The sequence below is a fragment of the Martes martes genome (assembly GCF_963455335.1).
Source record: "Martes martes genome assembly, chromosome: 1".
NCBI lineage: Eukaryota > Metazoa > Chordata > Mammalia > Carnivora > Mustelidae > Martes > Martes martes.
Genome location: NC_137888.1, coordinates 101,030,031 through 101,052,636, shown reverse-complemented (window position 1 = coordinate 101,052,636; position 22,606 = coordinate 101,030,031). Strand labels below are relative to the sequence as shown.

The window sequence follows — 22,606 nt, the reverse complement described above, 5'->3', positions numbered from 1 at the left end:
AAGTAGTTAATTCTTAACTTCAATGCGTAGGTTAATCATAACCACATAGTATGGCAATAAACGCTTGGTCAGTACTAGGGCAGTCCACTGTCATGTTTTGTTTAATTTTTTTTTCATTATGCATACACCCCTTAAAAGAGATGAAATTCTACAGAGTTTTACATGTATAAAAAATGTTTAGAAGTATGCTTAATGATTCTTTAAAAGTAACAATGAAATTTTGAATAACTGTGCCAGAATTATAGATATTTTCTAAAGCAATTTCCATATAAATTAATAATAATAATTATATATAAAGTTTTTAAAAGATTTTATTTATTTATTTGACAGACAGAGATCACAAGTAGGCAGAGAGGCAGGCAGAGAGAGAGGAGGAAGCAGGCTCCCTGGTGAGCAGAGAGCCGGATGCAGGGCTCGTTCCCAGGACCCTGGGATCATGACCTGAGCCGAAGGCAGAGGCTTTAACCTGCTGAGCCACCCAGGCGCCCCTATAAAGTTTTTTAAAAGTACATGGATTTTATTGTTACTATCAATCTGGTATGAGAGATACAGGCAATGGGATCACCAGCTTGAAAAGAGTTAAGTTTTGGTGTGAGACCATCAAGAACAGTTTAAATTGCTAAAAAGTAGGAGGTGAGAAAACAAACACATATATTTACCAAAAACTTAAATATGAACTAATAGTCTGTCTCATTTATGTAAGGTACCGACAAGATGATGACTCAAAGATTTGTATCAATGATGCTATGCAGGTAACTTAGTAATTAAAGGCAAAGAATTAAGAGACTGAACTCTTAGAAAAATAAAAACACATGGTTGCTTTCCTTATTTTCACATAAATGATTTGCAAGTTTTACACAATTTCCAATGAATGTAAACTGTGTATCAAAATTGTACATAAAATTAAATGTTGTATTTAATAAAGACTTCATAACAAGTATAATGGGTGAGATACAAGCAGCTTTAAAACATGACATGCGAATTTTATAAAGGCCATGTAACATAGGGACTCTGTGACAACATGACACAACTATGGTCTTTAGGACATGGAGGACAGGGAAAAGAAATGCCTAGGAGCTTGAAACAAGTACTGCTTCAATGGCAGAGTATACTTCTCGGGATTTTGAGATTCCAGGAATTGACAGGGGAAAAAAATCAATCCATAATACAATTAGATTAGATATGAAAAATTTACATCCATTTACTTGGTATCTTTCGTCCATCAAAACCTCATTCCTATCAAGCTAAATCTCCATATGCTAACTTCACTTAGGCATGAAGGTATGAAACAGAATTCAGCTTCCTAGAGCTAGAATGAAATTTTAAGAGTTGTAACAGAACAAAAAGCAAGCAGTAATAAAGAAGCTTGTTAGAAGGCAACCTTATTGTTTATTCTCCAGAGACTGGATCCATATGTAAATCCTTAGAATGGACAAAATTCAATTCACTACATAATGTTAAAGTCCCCCCCCCCCCAAAATTGGTGAATATGACATAGTTTGTACTTTCAAGGAGGCTACAAATATTTATTGAGTGCTTACTACATGCTAGGCACTGTTCTAAATGCTTTAATGTATTAGTCACTTAATCCTCATTACAATATTATGATGTAGGTACTCTTATCATCCCTTTTTTACAAACAAGGAAATGTATATTAACCCAGAGAATATTTAACCCAGACAGGTTATATAACCTGCCTTAAGCTACAAAACTACTAATCTCAATAGTCTGGCTCCAGAGTACATGTTCTTAACCATTATGACATAATATATTTCGAAGAAAAGAAAATTAAAGAAGCCAAGTACACTGACCATATTTTGTGGAGATTCTAAGACTGTCCTGACTTCAAATATTCTGTCCTACTGTCAAATCACTTACCTTCATTTTGACTGGGCAAAAAATTATTTGCAAGAGAAATGTACTAATTTATATGCCTGATATTTATACTCAACAAAAAAGACCATAGCATGATATGATTGCTGTGCTTCAGTAGTTGTACATTAGTAGATACATTTAGCTACTCATATATATATACATGTATACATGTATACAAATGCATATCTACATATACATTTAGCTACATTAATAGTGCCTATGAACATAACATGGCTGTAAAAAATGCTGCCTTTTATTCCACAGAATTAGTCAAAATTATTCAAAGTGATTTTGAAGAAATCTGGAGTCCCATAATATCACTAAGTAACTTGAAGTTTCGTCATTTTTAGTGAAGACAAAACAACCAGTCTCCACAATATAAAATTACTAATATTCCAAACTACTTTGAGTGTTACTACCATTATAATTATCAAGTACAGAAGCTGCATTCAAAAAGTCATGTTCAACTTTTACAACTGCTATATAGTTAGAGAAAAAGAATACAGATATCTCTTTCATAAATATATTAAGATGCTGCCCACTGGAGTCTCAAATGCAAATAATAAGAGCAATCAGATTTTAAGGAAATCTTCATAAGGAAAATAACTTTAAAATGACGTTACTATTAATATTTATAATTGAAAAAATGACAGTATGAAACAGTTTTTCCTTTCCCTTTTCATATATGGTTTGATTTCAGACTGGACTTTAATAGTCCTAATTTCAATCTTTTTCTCCACAATTTTTCCCATTAATGATGCTTTATATTTGATGATATGCTCTATACATCTATATTCACAGAATAGTAGCTTACTTAGCAAAAAACTTCAAGATTTTTATTTTTGCACTTGCCAAGAAGCTAACCTCCTATCTCTCTCTCTCTCTCTCTCTCTCTCACACACACACACACACACAGACACACACACACTCTCAGACACATTTCACTCACTTTTAAGCTAGAGGCAATTGTTTCAAAATGCAATAGTTCTTTCAGGTCCAGACCTGCAATGAGTCCATCAGAAAAGTACTTGGAAAAGTACGATCTCTCAAAGAAAAATAAGCCACAGAAATGTGTTTGCTTGTCGAAAAATGAATACATAGTCATAATAACTCTAAATAGGGGTACCTGGGTGGCTCAGTTGGTTAAGTGTCTGCCTTCAGCTCAGGTCATGATCTTGGGGTCCTGGGATCGAGCCCCACATCTGACTCCCTGCTCAGCGGAGAGTCTGCTTTATCCTCTCCCTCCGCCCCCATCCCATTCATGCTCTAACAAATAAATAAAATATTTTTTAAAAAAAACTAAATAGTATCTCATAACTTGAACAGTTTGCTGGTTAAAGAATATTCAAACCCTATAGGTGAGTAATCTGATAGTTACAGAAACAACAAATTAGTAGCATAAGCACCAATGTTTTCCAATCAAGAACAATGATTTTTGTCATCTTTCCTTGTATTTGTCTGCACAAAAATGATATATTTAAAAAAAAAAAAAAGGCTTACTCTGCTTCTGGAATTATATTCCTAAGATTAGAACACATTTTCTGAAAACCATCTAATGGGATGGGTCACCAAAGGAAATTCTGGAACATAGTTTCCTAGAAGTCTTTAACAAGTAAGGATGGTGACCAGTGGCTATTAAGAGTACTGTGACAGGTTTGCTGGCCTTCATAACCCTGGCAACTGGTGTGCAAATGGATGACCTATTCTCAGAGCCTGTCAGTCATTCAACTACTCTCAGTGCCAGTAACCAAAATGGCCACGCCTGAAGTAGTTTGATTCTCCAAAGTCACTGATGGTTTCAGAAAGAAAAACAAAAACAAAAACAAAAACAAACCTTTCCAGTCCATTCTTTTCTGATAGCAGTTTGTTTATGCCACAGAATTTCACACAAGGGCCTTCAAATACGTGCAAATTTATAAACAGGCAGACAGAAAGATTTTAATTTCTGAAAATACAACAAACTGACATAGACTGTCTTCCCTTTTTAGGGAGTGGCTTACTTTCCCCTGAAATCAAAAAAACTTTATTTTTATTTTATTTTTTTAAAGATTTTATTTTTTGTTTATTTGAGAGACAGCGAGAGTGAGAGAGAGAGAGAGAGAACAAGTTGGGGGAGAGGCAGAGGAAGAGAGAGAGAGAGGCAGGCTCCCCTCTGAGCAGGGAGCCCAATGCAGGGCTCAATGCCCGGACTCTGGGAATCGTGACCTGAGCCCAAGGTAGATGCTTAATAGATTGAGCCACTCAGGTGGCCTCCAAAATAAACTTTAAAATACTAGGAATCTCACAGAATTTTGGAATTGTAAAGAACATTAGAAACTGTGTAGGTAAAAGGAACAAGTGTTAAAAGATGAAGATCTAAAACCAAACAATTAGTTAATAATTCAATATGGAATCCGGATTTTAGATTCCTAATCTTATATTCTTTTCACCAAAGCACATAGCCCCTCCTTAACCTATCAATCTTTGTTAAAAATATCTCCAAATAGCAACAGAAATATGCAACTAGTTAACTTACAGAAAAGTGTTTCTGATATACTTCAAGTCTATACTAAATAAATCATCAACTAGACTGGCACAGAGAAATTTACTTACTTTTTCAGATAGTTTAAAGTACATAGCTACAAGTTGATAAAAGATAAGAAAATTATTTTGATTCTCAATTATGATCCTACTGCAAAAATATCAATGCATATTGGCCACTTACTTTTAGGCACTATGTTAGGTGCAGAAGGTAACAAGAACACACATGGTTTCTTCCTGTTCAAAAATTTATGCTTAAAATTATCTTTGTAATATTGCTTTAAATTTCTATAGTACTTTGTAAGATGCATCTCTCCACTGAGTCTTACTAACTCCTGAGTTAGTATTGAGTTTAGCAAAAGAATTATGATCAGAGTATATGATTCTATCCTGTTGCAGCTTTTTTTTTTTTTTTTCCAAATCACAACATTGACGTTTTTTGGCTTCCACTACACAAATATTTAAAATCTGAAGTGTACCAGATATGTAGGATCTGTAAGAATTCTTACTATTTTTTTAATCCCACCTTTATTTCAAATGGTAATGCTGGCTTTGATACAAAGACCCTGTAACAATTGCAATTATATGCTAAAAGTTACTAAAACTTAATTTCTAATAAGTAACAATTTGATAAATTACCAAGGTAGCTACTAAAATAAGACAGAAGAAATGAGTAATTATTGGGCTAAATATGAAATATGTTATTCTTGTAGTAGATATAAACTTAGAATAATGATTAGTATGTATACATTCTTCCTTAATTTTATGTAATTTGGGATCACTTAAATTATCTCATTAATTGGGGCGCCTGGGTGGCTCAGTGGGTTAAAGCCTCTGCCTTCGGCTCAGGTCATGATCCCAGGGTCCTGGGATCGAGCCCCGCATCGGGCTCTCTGCTCAGCAGGGAGCCTGCTTCCTCCCCTCTCTCTCTCTGCCTGCCTCTCTGCCTACTTGTGATCTATGTCTGTCAAATAAAGAAATAAAATCTTTAAAAAAAAAAAAAAAAAAAAAAAAATTATCTCATTAATTATATGAGTAACTTAGCAAGCAACATAATACAATTCCTATCCCATCAATGAAGAAAAAGAGGCAAAAATTTGATATAATCTGCCTCTTCTTCCCCATACACAAACACAAAGTAGCAGTTTGGGACTGGAATTAATCCCTTAGCCCTCTATATCAGAGCTCTATAATCCACACTAAAAACAGCTTTACCTTAAGAAATATTAAACTTGAAAAAGCTCTAAGCTATCACATTTCTTATAAACTTACAAATCCTTTATTGGCACATTTTAACTTTAAACTCCCCAAACTATGTATTTGGGAAGAGGGAGAAAGCACCTAAAAATTCCTTAACCAGGATCAATTAGTTCACAGAATAAAGTATTAAATGTGAATAAGATATACCTATAAAACATTAATGGTATATTTAAGATTTAATAACTCTTCCAATGACGGAAATCTCAAGCCTTCAAGTTGAATCCTTAAACTTCATTATGTGTTCCTTCGTATTTCTTTTTTATGCCCTAACATTTTAGCTTCTCCTCCCAAATTTTTAGCATGGTATTTTTCCCAAAATAACTGGCAATAAAATTCACTTTATTTTATTTTTTTAAAGATTTTATTTATTTCTTTGAGAGAGAAAGATAGAGAAAGAGTTAGCATGGGCAGGGAGGAGTGGCAAAGGGAGAGGGAGAAGCAGACTCCCTGTTGAGCAGGGAGCCCCATGTGGGACTCAATCCCAGAATCCTGGGATCATGACCTGAGCCGAAGGCAGACGCTTAACTGACTGAGCTACCCAGGCATCTTAAAATTCACTTTAAACATAAACTTAAGGGAAAACTCAGGCACACCAATTTGATTTATATGAAAATAAAATTGGTATCAAGAAACTTCAGCAAATAGGTATTATTATACCGCATGTAAGGTTACTCTTCATTACTAAAAAAAGGCTAAAATAACTATATATTTAAATAGAGAAAAATACCAATATCAATATGAAAAATATCAATAATTTCGGTCTGTTGATATCTGTAATTGCTAATCTGACATCAAGAGCAATCTTATCTTCTGGAGTTGGTCCTAACCAGTAATTTCTCCTAGAAATTACTAAATAATGGTCCCTGAATTTTAGCTTTGGTGAACAGAAATTTCAAATTTCTGGGTCTTCTTTTATAAATGACCCTTAGTTTTAATTTGTCCCCTTCTTTTGGAATGGTCAAGTCTGATTTCACTTAGCTTTGGAAATAGTTTAAGGTCACCAGACTCTCTCTTCCTTTATATTATTTATTATAGATGTATTGATACCTTGTCATGGTTGAAAGTTCTAGGCACAATTACTTCCTAAATAGGCTAACACCTGAGTGTTTGATAGTGCAATGTGGTTCTAAGAAAATGAAACTAAAAGTCACACTGGTTTTGGTCCCTAGTCACACCTGTAATGCTAGCAGTTAGCAAAGTGGCAAACAGGATTACATAAACTATGTCTTTCTGTTACCTCAGATAAGTCCACTCGTGAGATCTAACACCTCCTAAGGGGAAAGGAAATGAACATTTGATACAATGTGAGACAGGACAAAAACTCTCTTGGATCTATATTTCATTTAATTCAACAACAACAACTCCACTGAAGAGTAATTACTCCCATTATGCAGATTAGGAAATCTGTCCAAAGTAATCCTGCCAGTAACTGTAAGAGCCAGGTACTGAACCAAGGAGCCTCAGATTCCAAAGTCAGTATTTTTAGTACTCATTAGATTTTAAGGCTAGACCACTGAGTAGCATGTAGAGCAGTTGATACAATCTCTCTGTATTGTAGAAGAGTAAATAGAGACCCCAAAAGATTGAGATTTGCCTAAGGACCTAATGTTTGTGGTGAAACTGGGATTTGAATTCAAGTCTCCTGATTTCCAGTGCAGTTCTGTGCATAATAATGATCCTTATTATTGCTTGTGTGTGTGTTTGGGGTTGAGTCATGCTTGGTATAATTTATATATAATTTATAATGTCTTGCCTGTCCCCAAATAAAATTATATGTGTGGCAAGTTCAGGGATATACATTCTTAGTGACCAAATATATTAAATGTATTTGGCAGGAATAAAAACTTAATTGATGTTTGTAAATTATTACATGTTGTAAAGAAATCTGTTGCCAATATATTTATTTATTCAGTTAATAAGTGCCTATTATGTACTGGCTACTGTGCTTGGCAATAAGAATACAACTGTATATAAAATAGAAGGATTCCCTATCCTTCCCATGGATTTATATCCTGGTGGAGGATATAGAGAAATAAATAGGCAATTATAATGCAGTGAATCAATGCTATGACAGTCGGAATACGAAATGCTATGGGAACAGGAAGCAGGGATACTTAACCCAGACTAGACTTTTCAAAGGTGGTGGTTATGAAAAACAAGTAGGAGTCAGCTAGTTAAGGAAGAGGTATGGAGTTCGCAAATACTTCAGGAAGAACATTTGCACAAGAGATCAGGGAAAGGCCAAGGAAGGTGTCGGAGAGAAATGAACCTAGAGACAAGCAAGGACCAAATCATACAGGTCCTTGAAAGAAAGGGCTTTATAATCTTGTCTATTACTATTACCTGGGGAACTTTAAAACAAACAAACAAATCACAGATATCTGGGCCCTATCTCAGACCAATTAAATTAGAATCTCTGGGAATGAGACCCTGGTACTGGTACTTTTTAAAAAGCTAACTAAAGGGACGCCTGGGTGGCTCAGTTGGTTGAGCGGCTGCCTGCAGCTCAGGTCATGATCCCAGCGTGCTGGGATCGAGTCCCACATTGGGCTCCTTGCTCCGCAGGGAGCCTGCTTCTCTCTCTGTCTCTGCCAGCCACTCTGTCTGCCTGCGCTCACGCGCGCGTGCGCGCTCTCTCTCTCTGGCAAATAAACAAATAAAAAGTCTTAAAAAAAAAAAAAAAGCTAACTAGATGATTATAATGTGTAGCCAGGATTGAAAACTACTCTTTAAGCAATATAGGGAATTTAAAATATATATTTTTACTGGAAATAAAGAAAAAAGTGATCTTAAGTAATTAACTTCTCTAGGCCTTAGTTTGGCTATTAAAAAGCAGGATGAAGCAGGTTAGAGGTAGCCTGATATAGTAAAATGAGTCAGAAAACACTGGTTTTGTCAATGAGTCTGTCACCTGACACCTGTATGACCTTAGATTAAAATGTCATTTCTCAGAGACAGTAATACTACCTGCCTCCAGGACTGCTGTAACTCAAGACAACACTTAAGAAAACAGCTTGATAACTCTGCTAATAAAATACAAACCACAATATTCCATGATTTATGCTGCTAAAATTGCACAATTTTCAGGATCATAAATATTTTTATCAAAGATGAGATCTTTTATGATGCTTAAGGAACACATTTCACTTAAAGAATCACAGTTACCTTGGAATTAAAGATATTAAAATAATAAAATAGAGAACTGATCTTTTTAATGCTACTCTAGTTACTAAAGAGATCAATTGGGATTAAGTTAGCTCTTTTCAAATAAACAGATCAACAGAGCAAATGCCCTTTAATGGTAACAACAAATGTTAAAACTTTGTTCAGTAAAGGGCTCTAATCAGGAAAGCTACACACAAGGTAAACTGCTTTAGGAAAAAGTTATTATGATCTATGTTCTTATACAAGTATTTTATTTATAAATTTAGTTTTTTTTTTTTTTTTAAGGGAATACTTATTTGGGATGGAGAGGATCTTATCCTGACAGGAAGGAAGCTCTGCCTCCAGAAGGACTGTTCCATACACACAGCCAGGCAAAGTCACTGTTCTTTTAGTCTCCCTTTTACATATATCCAGTCCCATGAGAATATACACATTCCTGCAGTAATCTTTCAGTTCAAGTACAGTACTGTATCCAGTGACATCTTTCATGCTATATCCAATTTACTTAAAATTTAAAAACTCTGGGGCGCCTGGGTGGCTCAGTGGTTTAAGCCTCTGTCTTCCGCTCAGGTCATGATCTCAGGGTCCTGGGATCGAGCCCCGCATCGGGCTCTCTGCTTGGCAGGGAGCCTGCTTCCCCCTCTCTCTGCCTGCTTCTCTGCCTACTTGTGATCTCTCTCTCTGTGGAATAAATAAATAAAATCTTTAAAAAAAAATTTAAAAACTTTATATAAAACACATTCTGCATTTACATGTGGTTCATTTTTAATTCTTCAACTAAAACTGACAGAAATGCCTTTCAAACTTTATTCTCACAGTCAATTGAATATTAAGTTAATATTCATTCACTTTTTTGGTATTTCCTCCATGGAGCTATTACTATTAAGATGTACTATCATTCCTTTCAACCACCTAGTTTGTGAAGAAAAGCACTCTATTTTACAAAGATGAAAAATGCACAAGAAACTTTTGAAAAAAGTTATGGATGTCATTTTATTTAATTTTATCCCAAAACATGAGACAAGAAAACTAAAAAAACAAAACAAGCACCAACACACACACACACACACACACACACACACACACCCTACTGGGCCCTCCTCAGATAATTCTGGTTGATGACACTGCAGAACAGTTAATCTGATAATTAAAATTTTCCATAACATGTGATGTTTATCTAGAGATCTATGCTGTCAACCAGAATTCAACACTTCAGTTAAAAAATCTTAAAACTTGAATACACAGACATACTAACAAATTCTTACACTGCAGTTGCTTCAAGGGCTTCTTAATAAAGACATAAAATAGTGATTTATCCAATTTAAATTAGCAACATGGTATCTTAAGGGTTTTTTCAGGTCTCTTCTCAACATCACACAATCCAGCATAAAAGCAAATTTGTAAGCAAATACCCCCAAGAATCTATTATCTAAGGAGGAAAGCATGCGACCAATACTGCCTGCAGCGGTTCAAATGTGGCCACTGAAATCATCCGACTTGAGTTACCAGCGGTTTATCTACCCAAGTTTTCGAGGGGTTCTCCGGGGCCTCACAAAATAGATTCAAAACATTATATCGCAAACCCATGTGCCGAATGTGCACAAAGGCGCTGGAATGAGGAAGCTTTTTCTAAAACGAAATCACAACTCTAATTCATTAAAGAATATACGAGCTGTTTTCCTCAAAGCCCCCCTCTTGTTGCGCTCCCTTACCCTTCGTAGAACTATGTAAACAGTCCCCCATCTAAGACCTAGCTTTCGATTCCTAAGTCTGGGAACTAGCCACCACCACCACTATTCCTTTAGCATCCTAAAATAAACCCCTCAAGCCGCGGTCAAAACACAGGCTGAACGTCTGGTGTTTACATAGTCCAATGCTGGGCGTACCCTACCTTTCTGAACCACTTAGGAGCTATGAAACGGGCATCACATAATAGACTTAGTAAAGACACAAATCACAAGACAATGTCTAGGGTCTATGAATGAAAGATCCAATACGTCTGACTGTCTCGGTTAAAAGGAAAACACACACACACACACACACACACAACACACACAAAACACACAACAACCTAGAGAGGAAGGGTGGGAGGGGAACTGCGGTGTGGGGGGAGCGGTTTTCCTTCCCTGCCCCAGCCGGGCGATTTAAACTCAGCGTGAGACAAACGCAGGGTCGTCCGGCTGGCAGGGCCGGAGTCCTGGGGCATGACAGCCCCTACGGAAAAGCCCGCGACTCCGTCAGGATCCCTCATGCCGCGGTAGTCGCGGCAGCCCGGCCACCCGCGGGCCCGGTGGGCGTGCAAGGGTGCGGGGCACCGAGCTACTGCCACCGGGGCGGCGGCCCTGGGTGCACTTCCTCAGATTCCAGCCACCCCATCCCCAAAAATGAGAGAGGAAGGAAACCAGGAGCGAGGCGGCGGCCAGGGGGAAAGGAGAGTAAACGGCTAGCCCTCGCCTCTGCATCTGGGTGAGGCCAGCGGCAGGCGGGGAAGAGGGAGCGGCGATCACAGCCGAAGTCTGCAGCGGGCCGACCCTGAGAGACGACCCGTGGGTAGCCCCCGCCCAATACCACGGGCGCGCCGGAGAGGCCCCCACACCCACCCCATTCCCAGCCCGGCCGCGCCCGCTCCCGGCCAGTCGGCGCTGTACTCACGCTCGGGTCTCCTCCAGGCTCCGCGGCTCTAACCGCATCGGGTCCCAGCCCCGCGGGCGGCGGCGGCGGCGGCGGCGGCGCCGAGGGAGAGGAGAGCGGGCGGCACGGCCCCCGCCTCCCGGCCCCTCTCCCCCGCCGCTCCGGAGCTGCCCGGCCGGGCCCGAGCCCTGCCTCGCCGGCGGCCCCAGCCCCAGTGGCCGCGGCAGCAGCAGCCCAAGACCTCAGCGGCCGCAGCGGCGGCACCGGAACTGCCGCTTTCTCCTTCTAGCTCCCTCTTCTCTCTAGCCCCCGCCACACGCCCCCGCCCCCGTCTCCTTTCTCTGTCACCCTGTTTTTTTTCCTTTTGTTTCCAGAATAAACTTTATTGGTCTCTTTTTCCGCTCACATCGTGTAAACAAACAACGAACTCTTCCCCACCCCCTCGACTCCCCCCCTCCTCGGGCAGAGGAGGGTAAGAACTGAGGAGGGGCTGAGCCTACAATACCCCGGAAGCAGATGTGCAAAGGAGGGGAAGTGAAATTGCTGAGACCGGGAGGGGGAAGTGGGCAAATCGGGTAACAGTGTGGCACTGCGCTTGCGCCTTGTTTTTCCGCCCGAAGTTCGAGGGGTGGAGGGGTGCTTTTCTGGAGCGGGTGTGTTTATGCTCCGTTTTTTGCAGCAGTGAGGATGTTGTGTCATCCTAGGACGGCATATGTGTTGTGTATCTGTTTCCACGGGCAGTAGGCAGGCTAGGGTAGAGATACAGGAGTATTGGGATCAGTGAGTTCTTTCACTTATACGCCTATAGAGGAAATGAGATTTCCTCTTATTTGGGGGCGAGAGAAGGGGCCTTGGTGGTTCACCGCCGTTGTCAGTGGCGAACCCGAAATGGTTATGGATACTAGAAAGAAGGCACTTTAGGAAGCGTTGGTGCGCGTCATTCTGCCAATGTAAAGTTAAGTTCTAGCCCAAATCGGAAGAGTAATACACTGCCACCCCCCTCTGCAATCCTGACTCACTCCGGGGAGACCTTTTGCAATGTTTTTTAATTCAGATTTGAGTCAGCTTGTAGGATTCAGTTCTGACTTGAGAAGACGACCTTTTTTCGCGTAGTGCCCACGGAGACTTCAGAAAAGCTCTCTTAGCTATAGATTAGAATCAAGCTTTGGTGCCGTTTGCTACAGAATCCCACTCCCCCCACCCCTTTCTTTCTTTTTTTTTTTTTTTTAAGATTTTATTTATCTATTTGACAGACAGATCACAAGTAAGCAGAGAGGCAGGCAGAGAGAGAAGGGAGGAAGCAGGCTCCCTGCTGAGCAGAGAGCCCGATGCGGGGCTCGATCCCAGGACACTGGGATCATGACCTGAGCCGAAGGCAGCGGCTTTAACCCACTGAGCCACCCAGGCGCCCCGCCCCCCACCCCTTTCTTTAAGAATAATGGGATCTGTTGCCTTTTGAGATCGCGGTTCTTTTAAAGGTCCAGTGTTCTTCGCGTTTCTCCCCCTGGTGGTCTTTCGTTGTATTGAAAAGGCTCGGAACGTGATTGAAGTCTGCAGTACAAGTCCTCAAACATCCGTTCTTTCTTGAATTTTTAGGTCTTGGAAGTGACCCACCCTAGAGAGGTTATAGTCTCATTTGTCATCCAAGGGCAAAAACCTGATCAATAACCAATTTTTGCTCTTAACATCACACTGCCGTACGCAATCGTAAATGAGATTAATTCCTTTATGTTTTCATACTTTCATTTGACTATTTCTTGTTTTCTTTCTCTTTTCTTAAGCTCTGTTTTTCATCTCACATTCCAGAGGTGTATGTTTCTAAATGTTTCTCTTGAACCAGGGTTTTTTTCCGGTAGTTTCAGGGCATGATGTTATGTACTCCAGAGCAGGGAATTTAAGGGAGGGGGCAGGGGGACGGGGAGAGGAAGCAAACAACATTGAATCAGGAGTCAAAGTAAACCTTAAGGCAGCATTTCCAAAACTATGTTTCCAGGCACAGAGTTTTGTGAAATATTAATAGGTAGTCTTTGCTAGGTATATTTTCCTTCTAAAATTTATGTTTAAATAAGAAAATACAAATTACAATGTATAATTTTTGTTATGTGATGATCGGCACTTAAGAAATCATGTATCATAGCAGAAAATGCCATACCTGGTACTTGAATGTGTGATTATTCACTTTGCAGGAGTAGCATTTATTGCCCAATTCTCAGTTGATGCATTTGATTTATTTGATGACCACTGATCTATCATGTGTTTTATCTTGCTTTTAAAAGCGTTTGCACTGTTTTTCAGTGTATACAGTATGTTAGACATCTATATGACAAAACTCATTGCTTAAGTGTCCTGTGGCTGTAGGAAGAGTGTTTTAAAGGAAAAGTTGAAATAGCAGTTCTCAGACTGTCTATCAAACGAAAAATGGAATTCTTCAGAATTTAAGAATTGTATTCTAAGTTTTTCAAAGTTAGGAGGTGAAATGTCCAAGATGAAACAATTATTCTATTCTAACACATTGAAAATATGGTAACAGCTACTTGCCTTTTGGATTTATTTCCATTGAAAATAAAGATAGCTAATATTCAAATGTGCACTGTGGACCAAAATATTCTCTAACAGCACTTAAGTCATTGCTGAGCTTTGAAGTCACTTGAAAAGAAGAATCAGTTTGGCATGCAACAATGTACTCGGGATGTATAAAATTGCCAAGTTCAACAGTGAAAATACACCAAGGTATAACCTATAGCACTTTTTGATTCAATTATGGTCAGAAAACATAAAATTTAAGTTCTTTTCAATTTGATAAGTTTGCTTTGCCCCGAAATATCTTACTGAGTGTGCCATTTGCACTTACAAAAGATCATTTTATGTGTGTCATTGGGTGGAATGTTCTATAAATGTCAATTGTATCAGGTTGGTTTATAATGTTGTTAGATCTTCTATATCCTGACTGGTGTTCTCTACCACTTCTGTCAATTTCTGGGAGAGGAACATTGATGTCTCCAGGCATAATTGTGGATTTGTCTATTTCTCCTTTCACTTCTATGTATTTTTGCTGTATATTGCATATTTTGAAGCTCTGCTGTTAGGTGCACACACAATTAGAAGTATGTTTTTTTGATGAATTGACTCTTTTTAACTGTATGTACTATATCTCTTTGTCCTTCGTAATAGCCTTGTTCTGAAATCTATTTTGTCTGATATTAATACAGTCACTCCAGCTTTCTTTTGACTAGTGTTCCCATGATATATGTTGGGTCTCTCTTTTTATTCATCTATGTTGTTATATTTAGAATGAGTAACTTGTAGACAACACATAGTTGGGGCTTTTTTTTCCTTTTTAAAATTTTTTCAATCTGACTATATCTTTTTTCAATTGCTATGTTTAGATGATTTACATTTAATGTAATTATAGATATGGTTGGATTTGGCCCGCCATTTTATTGTTTTCTGTTGGTTCCTTTATGTTTTTTTCTGTTTCTACTTTCCTGCATTCTTTTGGATTATTTGAATATTTTTAATTTTACATTTTAATTTATATATTGTCTTTTTGGTCATCTTTCTCTCTTTTGTATTTGCTCTATGGCTTACAATATACCTACATAAATTTTCACAGTCTACTGAGTGTTAGTAATATATCACTTCAGGTAAATTGTAGAAAGACACTTTGCAGTCATATAGGTCCTCTCTTCCCACTCATTGATTTTTATGTCATAGTTGGTATATATATTATGTTTATATATATGGAGACCCCTTCAGATAATTTTTTAATATTTGCTTTCAACCGTTATACATATTTTAGAGAATTTAAGTGGAAGAACAGACTTTTATATTTACTCATCCATTTCTATTCCTTTTCTTTCATTCCTAAAAATTCATGTTTCCTTCGGGTATCATTTCCCTTTAACCTGAGAACTTCCTTTAGCATTTCCTTTAGAGCAAGTCTGCTGGGGACAGATTCTCTTAGTATCCCTTCCTTTGAGGGTATTTTTATTTTGTTTTTGTTCCTAAGGGATATGTTAGCTGGTTACAGAATTCTGGGTTAATAAGTTTTTTTTCGCTATGATTTTAGAGATGCTTTTCTACTCTCCTTAGGCTCCACCTATGGTCATTTAAATAGATTCCCCCCATATGTAATTTGTCATTTTTCTCTAGATTACTACCATATTTAATGTTTTTTCTTTCAGTGATTTATTATGTGTGTAGGTATTTTTTTCTGAGTTTATTCTACCTAGGTATGTTGAGTTCTTGAATTTGAAACTGTATATATTTTGCTAAATTTGGGAAGTTTTCAGCAATTATTTCTTCAAATATTTTTGTATCCCAATTTCTTTCTCTTTTCTGGGAATCCAATGACAAGAATGTCAGACATTTTGATATTGTCCTGTCTGTCTTCAAGGCTTTCTCCATTGTTTTTTATCTTATTTATCTCTCATACTGGATAATTTCTATTGCTCTGTCTTCTAGTTCACTTACTTTTGTCTCTTTTATATCCATTTCTGTTACTGAGCCCACCCAGGAAATTTTAATATTTCAGATATTATATTTTTCAATTCTTAATTTTCTAACTGTCTATGGTTTCCATATCTCTGCTAAGAACCTGTAGTTTCCTATTCATAAATTTATTTGTCCTTACCTCAGGGAGCACAGTTAGTAAAACACTGCAGATATTTTTTGAGGTTCAGTGGGAGAAACAGCTTTTAAGGAAGAATAGCGAATTTCACTGCTTTAAAAAAGCAAACATAACTAAGAAAACAAGTTTTGCACCTTGACCACAACAGAGAACAATTTTCTTGTACTCAATAGCTGTGGTTAAAATTAATTCTTCAGTTGCTAAAGATGTTTTCAATGTCACTGTATAGTCTAAGGATTTGCACACTACTCTGCTAAAGTATTTCTACCTAGGAAACAACAAGAATATGTGTATTTAATAAAAACAAATTGTAGAGATGGACTTGAGTTTGCAGTGAATTGAGAGTGTCCACTTCAACAAACATCATTCCTGGCGGTTAGTGGGTGTTATATGATAATAAGGCAGAAACCTCTTTCTTATTAAAATGTTGGGTTTTGACAAATGTAATTTTATAAGAGCTTCCTCACTCAAATGTTATTTTTATTCCTTTAAAAATAATACATAACAATAAAAAAATGTTTAGAGGGGAGAAAAAGTATTCCTAAAAGATAAAAGATGGTTATTTTTACTTTTGTGTACATCTTCCTAGTTTTTTTTTTTCCCAATGTAGATACATAACAATTGTTTTACAAAATAAGTAACCGAAAATTACAACCAACTTAAATAGTAATCAGCAATAAAAAGGAGCAAACTACTGATACATGCAGCAATTTGGATGACTCTCCAGATATTCATCTTTTATAAATGATTTATTGTGCCTCTTTGCCATTTTCCTGGTTGCCTCATTTATTTGAAGTGCCGTGTTTTTCATGTAACAAATTCCTATATGCAGCTGAATCTGTTTCTGGACTTTCCTCTGTTCCATTAATCTCTGTCTATGCTAGCATGGCAGTATTTGAATTATGGTAGCTTTATTATTCATTTTGATATCTAATAGTTCAATTCTGTTCTCACTATTCTCTTAAAAAATGTATTGGCTAGGGGCACCTGGGTGGCTCAGTGGGTTAAAGCCGCTGCCTTCGGCTCAGGTCATGATCCTAGCATCCTGGGATCGAGCCCCGTGACGGGCTCTCTGCTCAGCAGGGAGCCTGCTTCCTCCCTTCTCTCTCTGCCTGCCTCTCTGCCTACTTGTGATCTGTCAAATAAATAAATTTTAAAAAAATGTATTGGCTAACCTTTTGGAGAAATTTTAAATTCAGGAAAGTACCAAAAAAAGGATATAACAAAGCCCATTTTCCTGGTACCCAGAATTAACTGTTGTTTAACAGTCTGTTATACTTGAGTGAAATTTGTTGTTTTACATCAAAGAAATGAGACATTGCAGTAAAGCTGAAGTACCATTTGACCCCTACCCAAGTTCCATTCCAATTTCTCTTCCCCAGAACCAAACACTATTTTTAATTTGGTATTTTTCTTTCTTAGTTTTACCTGTATTTTTCAACTTTTACCCACCTATATCTCGGAATAAGAAATAGTATTATTATTAATTATTTAAAGATTTTATTTATTTATTTGACAGACAGAGATCGCAAGTAGGCAGAGAGGCAGGCAGAGAGAGAGAGGAAGAAAAGCAGGCTCCCCGCTGAGCAGAGAGCCCGATGCAGGGCTCGACCCCAGGACCCTGGGATCATGACCTGAGCCGAAGGCAGAGGCTTTAACCCACTGAGCCACCCAGGCACCCCAGTATTATTATTTTTAAATTAATTTTTAAAATAGTGTCATGTGATCCTTTTACTTTTACAACCATTTTTTACTCAACATTGTCTTTTTCACATATATGTTGATCTAGTTTACCTTTTTAGAAGCCTGGTACACTTATCTTCTCACCCCCAACTCCTATATTCACTTGGCTTGCTCACTTGTTTTTTTTAAGTCTTTATTCCAAATGTCAGTATGGATTTTCCTCTCCATCCTTTTAAAAATTGTACACACACTTTCCCAGGGCTCCTTTTATCCCTTCCCAACCTTGTTTTTCTCAATAGCTTATATTACCATCTAAAATATTATTTACTTCTTAATTTATCATGTCTCCCATGAGTATGTAAGCTCATAAAGGCAAAGATTTTTGTCTGTATCGTTAACTGTTGTTTCCAGTTTTCAGAACAGTACTTGATGCATAGTAGCCATTCCGTAAATATTTGTTGAATGAAGAAATGAATTTTAGTAATATGCCAATCAATAGACAATTAAGTTATTTTCAATTTCCATATTGTTTAAAAATTTCCATAATACAAGCAACGCTATGTCAGCTATCCTATTTCTCATGTATGAATGTAAATTTCTAGGTGGCAGTGTGTGCACATTTTCAATTTTACTAGATTGTTAAATTGCTTTCCATAATGCTACACAAATTTACTATTCTATCAGTTGTGAATTTCCCCTTATCTTTCCTAATTATTGATAATGTTAGAGTTTTAAACTTTTGCTGATTATCAAGTGAAAACTGACATCCCATCACCAATTTGTTTTCTTTTAATGTTATTGCTGTTGAGTTTCCTTCTGTTCTTTTTTAAAAAAACTTCTAATGCAGTAACACATGCACATAGTTGAAAAGAATATAATAGTAAAAAGATTACATAAAAAAACAGTTCCCCACACCTTCTATTTTACTTTTGAAGACAAACCCATTAAACTCTTTGGTTATTTCAGAAATTCATATTATAGAACCACTTTGCAATTTCTTGTTTTAGCTCCTTTAGGTAGACACAAATATATTCTTCCCTTATTCTATACTCTCGGTATAATTATAATTTTCAGTTAAGAATTAATATTTACACTATGACTCTATTAATATTAACTTCATAGCTAAATAGTATATGTTTTTCTGTCTTGATAAGCTTTTAATTTTGCATCATTTATCATATGTATAACTTTCCTATATAACTATTCTTACCTTCCCCACCCCCCCACTTACACAACCAGTATGTCATATTCCTAATACTAGTTCTCTTCCTCATTGCTCAGATATATCAGATAATCCATCAGTTCCACTTGTTGGTCTGAGACCTCTTCCTGGACCCTTCAACCTCTTGCTCCAGTCTGGACTAGTTACTTTCTAAGCTCCTCCTGCGTGTCACCTGGGACTGCCCTTTGCTATTTCCGATTTTACTGTCCTTGTTTCTTGAGTCCTGTGTTTTCCTCTTTTCAGAGGAAAACTTCCTCATTTCAGAGGAGTACTCCTCTAGTAGCTTCTTGAGAAAGGGTGAATTGGAAGTAAATTATTTGAGATTTTGGATATCAGAAAAATTTTTATTCTATGCCAGTGGTTTTCAACCCTGGTGGAATATTGGAATTACAAAGGAGAGCTTTAAAAACAATCACAACCACAACAACAAAACAAAAAAAACCTTCTCGGACCTTGCCTCAGACCAACTAAATGAGTCTGTTATTAGGATCTTACAGTTTTCGAGGAGATCCTAATGTGATACCAGAGTTGAGAACCAGATTGCCTCAAACTTGAAATGAAGGGGGCACCTGGGTGGCTCATTGGGTTGGGCCTCTGCCTTCGTCTTGGGTCATGATCCCAGGGTCCTGGGATTGAGCCCCACGTCGGGCTCTCTGCTCAGCGGGAAGCCTGCTTCCTCCTCTCTCTCTGCTTGCCTCTCTGCCTACTTGTAATCTCTATCAAATAAATAAATAAATAACATCTTAAAAAAAAAAAAACTTGAAATGAAGGTTTGGTTGGATGTGATAGGCAGCATTCCAAGATGGCCCTCAAGATTTCTTCTCCTTGATGTACATGACTTGCATAATACCCTTCTATTGAGTGTGGGTGACACTAGTACAAGTTCAAAAAAATAGAACTGATTATTTTATTTTAATGTATATAAACCTAATTTTAAATGTGTATCATGTTTTACAACACAAATTTGAGATGAAAGCTGTTTTACTAAGCCTGATAAATTTCATCAATAAATATTATTTCTTGGAGCAATTAATCTGTGAAAGTTTTTTTTTCTATTTCCTTTTTATGAAAATAAGCATCATATGTTGGAAGTTCCTCTTGATAGAGATACAGTCACACACCCTCATTTGAGAAATAATCTGTAATCAAATAAATTTGAAAAATGCTGTCTTGAAATACTCAACACCTGGCATAGTGCCATGCACTTAGCAGTAGCTCAATAAGAACTTGTTGTATAAATGAATGTATTTGGTCTTCCTAACCATCTTTCTTTCCTTCAGGCTTATTCTCTAAATTCAGATAGATGGGAAATGTTTTCTAAAAACTCTCCAAGGTGAAAATTTTATAATATCCCTAGAACCTATGTTAGTGTTTAACAAACCTCAATGTCAGGAAACTTCCTTACCCTAATGTTATTTTGCTGTAGTTTAAGTCATTTCCTTTTATTCTTCCTTTAGTGCTATTAGAGAACAGGTTACCGATCCTTGTGTATAAATCTCAGAAGAATGTTACATGGAACTAAAATTTAGTTTAAGATGTTCTTTAAAGACCCTTTTCTCCTCCCTACACCATAATTCTATAAAATTGGGAAAATTCTGTCACACATTTTAAAAAATGGATTAATTTAAGGGGCACCTGCATCGCTCAGTGGGTTAAGCCTCTGACTTTGACTCAGGTTATGATCTCAGGGTCATGGGATGGAGCCCCGCATCGGGCTCTCTGCTCAGCGGGGAGACTGCTTCCCCCTCTTTCTCTGCCTGCTTGTGATCTCTGTCTGTCAAATAAATAAATAAATAATGGATTAATTTATAGCAGAATGTTATAAAAATATGTCCAACAATTTTAGAGAAAGGAGATACTTAAATATGAAGATGTTTATCTTATTCTCCTCAGAACTCTTTAAACCAATGATTCTAAGCTTGGCTAATCTTTAAAAAATGCCTGGAGATCTTAACAGATATAAAGATTTACAGTCTCCATTGCAAACATATTGAATTTGAATACCAGATGGGTGGTGCTTAAAAACTTGTAATAAAAAAAAATTCTATTCTAGAAGCTTTTATGATCTCCTCTTTATTTCTAGTGTATTTATCTTTTGGTTTTGGTCATTTTTTTATACTTTGCACTAGGCAGTAAGGAAGACTTTTTACAAAGTTGGAGATTTATATCCTTTGGGTCTGGAAAAATTTTGTCTTTAATTATTTTCCCCCTTTTATTTTCTTTGTTTTCTCTTTCTGAAATTCCAGCTGGTTGGGAATTTGAGCTTCTGGATTAAAGCTCTATTTTTCTTTCCATTTTTCATGTGGTAACCATCTCTGATTTTTGTCAGTTTTTTTCAACTTTACCTTTTAATGCTTCTATTGAATTTTTATTTTGATGGTCATACTTTGATCATATTTAATTTCCTGAAGCTATTCTTCTTGTGTGGCGACTTAAAGTATGTCCATAAATTCTTTGATGCTCCCATCAGAAAGTAGAGCCAAATAATACTACCTGTGAGTATGGGCTGGACTTAGTGACTTGCTTCTGATGAATAGGAAAAAAGTACAAGTGACAGTGTGTGACTTTTGGATACCAGGTCACGAGGATACTATGGTTTTCTTATTGTTCTTTCTCTGGATTACTTGCTCTGGGAGAATCCAGTTGCTATGAACACACGTAGTGTTATGGAAAGTTCCGTATACTGAGGAACTGAGGTCTTCTGCCAACAGCCATGTAGTGAGCCATGTTAAAGAGGATCCTCTCGCCCCTGTCAAGTCCTCAGAGAATTGCAGTCCCAGCTGAGAGCTTGACTGCAATCTCACACGGAACCCTGAGCCAGAACCATCCAGCTAAATTGTTTCCAGATTTTTGATCTACAGAAACTGTGTGAAGTAGTAAATGTTTGTTGCAAGTTGCTAAGTTTTGGAGTAATTTGTCATGCAGCAATAGATAAGTAACATACCTTGCCTCTATAACATCCTATTCTTGTTTCATAAATTCTTATCTTCTATAATTTTTCAGTACATTAATAATTTTTATTTGTTTATTTTAAATTTCTTTTCCTCACTTCATTGTCTCTTTTTCCTTCAGGTTTTTTAAAAATTCCAGTTAGTTAACACACAATGTAATATTAGTTTCAGGTGAAGAATTTGCTGATTCAATGCTTACATATATCACCCAGTGTTCATCATGGCAAGTGCACTCCTTAATACCCATCACCCATTTAGCCCATCTCCCTACCCACCTCCCCTCTGGTAACCATTAGTTTCTTCTCTATAATTAAGAGTCTATTTCTTGTTTTTTTTTTTCTCTCTTTTTCCTCTTTTTCTCTTTGATCATTTGTTTTGTTTCTTAAATTCCACATATGAGTGAAACCATATAGTATTTGGCCTTCTCTGACTGACTTATTTCACTTAGCATAATACTCTCTAACTCCATCCATGTTGTTGCAAATGGCAAGGTTTCATTCTTTTTTATGACTAATATTCCATTGCATATATATTCATTTATATACCAATTTATATATTTATATATATTTACACACATACATACACTACCTCTTCTTTATGCATTCATAGGTTGATGGACATTTGGGCTCTTTCCATAATTTTGTTATTGTTGATAATGCTGCTTTAAAC

The 22,606-nt window shown here is 37.1% G+C and overlaps 1 protein-coding gene across 1 annotated transcript in view; it reads right to left on the bottom strand.

Annotated features, from left to right (window-relative positions):
* The window catches only part of PIK3CA (phosphatidylinositol-4,5-bisphosphate 3-kinase catalytic subunit alpha), a 77,622-nt gene extending 66,059 nt beyond the window's left edge, over nt 1-11,563 (bottom strand). The window contains exon 1 of the mRNA XM_080823531.1: nt 11,473-11,563. The gene's annotated coding sequence lies outside the window, so the exon portion shown is untranslated. The remainder of the gene's footprint in view (nt 1-11,472) is intronic.
* Between the last annotated feature and the right edge of the window lie 11,043 nt (nt 11,564-22,606).